The 5,015-nt window shown below is 35.7% G+C and overlaps 1 pseudogene; it reads left to right on the plus strand.

The window, feature by feature from the left end:
• The first annotated feature begins 599 nt into the window (after positions 1-599).
• On the plus strand, positions 600-4,789 carry LOC122282470 (annotated as a pseudogene).
• The last annotated feature ends 226 nt before the right edge of the window (positions 4,790-5,015 follow it).

A 5,015-nucleotide genomic window follows, 5' to 3' on the forward strand; every position in this document is an offset into this window, starting at 1 on the left:
AGTTGATATGCACATTTTCAAATTGCTGAAAGCTTCTCTTCCGTGCGCATCGTTTTATTTATGAGTTTTGTTACATATAAGTAAAGTCGCGTACTAATCTGCATATTGATAGTGATTTTTTTATACTTAAAATTTAAATTAATATTATTTTTAATAAAATTTATTTTTTAATCAATCACATTAAATTAATATATAAATTAATACACAATTATACTTACAATTGAATTTTTTCTTTATTTATCCCCTGGCTGCCAAATGGGTGCACGAAATCTACCTTCAGCATTTTCTATGTTTTTTATTAAGAGTAATGCTACATACAGTCATTTTTATGCACTCCCTGCGCACTCCACTGATATGATTGGTTGGATTAATTTTTTTTTTAATACACAACTAATCATATCACTGGAATGCACAAAGAAGTCTGCAAAAATGACTGCACATAAAATTTTCCTTTTATTAAATTATTAATCTCGATCGTCCCTTACTTTCTAGCAACAAGACAAAAAACCTCGTCCTTATAATCGTCCTGGTTTCTTGACCAAATGGTCATTGTAATTTGTTCTCTCTCTTTTACGATCAGAATATCATATCTAGGAAAGATGGATTTGTTCAACACTTTGCTATGTCTTTGCATCACCTGGGTCATCATCCAAGCCTTCCGCATAGTTCGAAGCAGCACTGCAACTCGGAAAAAGCTTCCACCAGGTCCAAAACCATTTCCAATAATCGGAAACCTCTTGGATATGGGTGACAAACCCCACGAGTCCCTGGCCATGCTTGCCCAGATTTATGGCCCCATCATGAGCCTAAGGCTAGGCCAAGTAACAACAATAATCATTTCGTCGGCACAGATGGCAAAAGAAGTCCTTCGAACGCATGACCAACAGCTGGACGCACTCCGAGCCCTCAAACGACGAGTTGGGGTTGCCATGGATGCCAGTTTCGACCCAGTGGAGGAAACTTCGCAAAATCTGCAATGGCCAGCTATTCTCCAACAGTGCACTCAATGACAACCAAGATGTCCGGCGGATGAAACTGCAAGAGCTCCTTGCCGAGACTCATCAAAGCAGTCTAACCGGCGAGGCAGTAGATATTGGCAGGGCAACTGTCAAGACTACGCTTAACCTGTTATCAAACACAGTATTTTCGTTGGATTTGGCCAATTCGGATTCTGACATGGCTGGAGAGTTCAAGGAGATTGCAGGGGATATCATGAGGGAGGTAGGGAAACCCAACTTGGCAGATTATTTTCCTCTGCTTAAGAATATCGATACACAGGGTGCAAGGCGGCGCCTGACAGTTCACTTTTCAAAGTTAATAGACATCTTTGATCCCTTAATTAGCCGGAGGTTGCAGTTGAGGAAGGTGTCTGGTTATGTCACGAAAAATGATATGTTAGATACCCTTCTCAATATCAGTGATGACAACAGTACGGAGTTGGACAAAACTACTATAGAAAGCTTGTTCCTGGTATGTACCACCATTATTACTCTTCTTTTTCTCTGTCGTGTTTCTTCTTTTCTTCTCTCTCTCTCTCCTCGTATTGTTTACTTAGAAACTCAAATAATCCATTCACTTTTTTAACTCATACAGCAAGCTTCATTTATTTTCAATTCACATTTTCAAGTTCAGATTGTAGATATATAAGTTATAATAAGCAGGAAAACTCTCTTCATATTACAGATTCATCCAGACATACAACATTCTTATATTGTGCCTCTCTGCCATTTCATGGGAAAATTCTAATTATCTAAAGTTATTACTAAACAACATATCATATGACAGTAAAAAGTATATCAGAGCCATACTCAAACACGTTCAGACAGCTCCTCTTTCTCCTTCGCATCGACAACACTCCAGCTAACATGCCTCATTTCTGCATAGTGCTTAATGATCCATGTCACTCGAGTTGTGTATAATGTCCTATTGTTACATTATGGACCTATCTTCACATCTTTGATTTCAAGTGGTATCTTTCCATACTTTTGCATCCTTTCAAACTCTGTACCTTTGGCTACACCTCTTCCACGTTTACTAGTGTTTGGTACTATACCAGCAACACAAACAGTCGGCAGTTAAAAATAAACCATGTATATTATACCTCTCCGTTGTGTACTATTTATTAATCCCTTAAGGAGCAGATGTCCAATATGCTTACCATTGCCTGTTGTATTCACTTCTGTATTCACCTCTGCAAGAGTAGTAGAGACATGCAAAAATGATAGATGTAACTCGTCTGGGGGTTGAGTGGAATCATCAGAGTCCACTTCAGCTTCGTCTCTCAAAGTCCAACCTGCTGGTTCTGGATGTGGGTTTCGTCCAATGGGCTATGACACTCCTCTCCCTCTCTGCGTGTGACTCATTGCGGAGGCACTATGGTACTCATGAGAAGCAAGTAAATATATAATGAGTAAACTGTATACTACTCCAGCTAACAGTTTTGTAGTTGACAGTAAAAAGACCCGAAGGATTGAAGCAAATGAAGTACCAAAAATGCACAAAGTTCAAATGTTCAACTACAGCCCAATAAAGCATGAGGCAACTTAAATAGCACAACTCCTAAGATGGAAAGCAAGAGAGTCGAGAAAATGAAGCACGAAGGCTGGACAGAATTGTGATGTACCTCCTCAGATATGCAAATAGAATTAATGGAGGGTACAAGCTTGCAGAATTTTTTTTGCCAACTTTATGCTCCACCAAGCAGAAATGCTCCACCCAGCAGAAACTTGAGGAAATATACCCAATATGCTTTGGTTTGATAGCTAGACTGATCTTCGTATAGGCAATGAAAATTTGCTTTCCCGCTTGCTGTTGTACTCATCTCCCGTGCCTTGACCTGGCTCTAGTTAATAAGATTCAGTACTAGCAGTAGGTGAGATAAATCGACATCCATCAATCGCAATTAGCCATGATTTGCTGGCCAATAGCTTCTATACTAAGTAGCAGTGATGTTGAGCAGCTGTATTTACAAGTTATGTGGGGAAGACACGTCTGAATGATAACATGCACAATATGAGATGTATGTAAAATATATCAGATAGTATGAATATAAGAAAATTTATTATTCAGTATCTCCATATAAAAATGTACATACTTTATATTCAAATAATATATTGGATAATCCATATCATCACACGTGTATTTGATAACAAGTTTTTAACAATAGAGCTTTGATGTTGTTATGGCTGGACAATCATGATAATCATTAGTATTATATAATAATATAATACTTTTTAAGCGTAGTACATATATCTCCGTTAGGCTTGTTATTACGGATATTTTGAAATTCTATAAATTTATGCATACTATATAGTGTAGATGTTTTATTTCTATATAATAAATAAATGGATAATCCAATAAGGAGATTTGAATGATATAATCAAAATGGAATTTATCGTATATTATTTTATTGTTAAATATTTTGTGGTTGATAGATATTCTAATGTAGGGACTTATGTGAATGGAATAGTCAAAATTTATCTCATATTCATCAAATGTGTCTTTTAGCTTTGGCTAATTCATTGAAGGATGCTCTAAAGAACTATCAATATCTGTAAATTTCTAAATATATCATTATTCTATATACTAGTGGTGACTAAACGTTTCTCAGCATCCGACCACTTATATATATGATACAATTAAATTACAAATGTGGATAAATGATAAGTTTAATATAAACTGCTTGTAGAATATATAGGACATTTAAACTAGTCTTGATCAAGAAAGGCGTGTTGGATGGTGTGGATTAGAGGTCACTTGTTGTGCACCTCAAAGAATGATTATACCCATGAAAATAATAGAAAAACACTTTCAACATTTCCTCAAATAAATCATAAGCATTTATGTCTTATTCTCTTCTTCTCCACACCACTTAATTGATTATTAAAATGCCTCTATTTATAGACATAATCTGGACATCAATTACATATGCAATATGGCTGCAACTAATTAACATATATAGTCAATTTCGAAGACTACTCATGTATGTTACATTTTTATTTCAAAGACTATGCCACTTAATACTATCTCACATGGTAGTTGAAGGAATACTATATCAACTGAGTTCAAATTAAATCACGCATAGCAGATCACTATATAGTATCGTCAGATGATCACCAGTAGTAATTATCTTTCCAAAAATCGTTAACTTTTTCTGTACATGTACTGTATTGTGGTTGGCTACATGCATTCATTTATCATGGCCTTTGCGGAGTCAAAATTTCGGACCCAAATAATAATTACATTATCAACCTCTGCCACCATCTCACCTTAAAAATAAAAACATAACATGACTTGCCTATCCACATTAAAATGAGATAAATCCTCCAAATATATAATACATCCTTGCATAATTCATATTTCACTATAAGAGAAGCGAGTTTTTGTGACCAAAATTTAGTGACCAAAATGATTATTTTTGACAGTTTTCGTCAGAAATAGTCTTTTTGATCACTAAATTTTAGTCACAAAAACTCACTTTTTTTATAGTGTTTTCAATTCATGAACCATAAGCAAGTTCAAAATCTTGGGGAGTTAAGAATAAGTATACATACATGAATACATATTTAACTAATTTGAAGCATCACACGTAGGGGATCCCCTTTTTTCTTCGTACAAGCAGTTTACAACACTAGGAAATACAATAAAGCCTCCCCAGTACAACAATAGTTCCTTGAGCTCTCATGCCATTACTGTGAAGCCAACTACAAGAAGTGAAAATGACTACTACAAATTTGTGGTTGACCTTGCTGGAAAGGAGTTTCGGCAAGCCAACATATTTCCCACTTAGGCCACATGAAGGATAACACTTGTAAAAACAGCATGATGTTACCCACCCAATATTTTACATAAATAGCAAACTTTTTACATTTGCTATTTATAGAGTAGAAAGAATCAGCACAATATATATCATCTTGGCTAGAGTCTGAAAACTGTAAAACCAATAAAACAACAACATATCAAAGTGAGTACTCGACCCCGGGCCCACTAGTGTCCTTCAAAAAAATGCAACACCC

This window comes from Carya illinoinensis, chromosome 11 (genome assembly GCF_018687715.1).
Source record: "Carya illinoinensis cultivar Pawnee chromosome 11, C.illinoinensisPawnee_v1, whole genome shotgun sequence".
Classification (NCBI taxonomy): domain Eukaryota; kingdom Viridiplantae; phylum Streptophyta; class Magnoliopsida; order Fagales; family Juglandaceae; genus Carya; species Carya illinoinensis.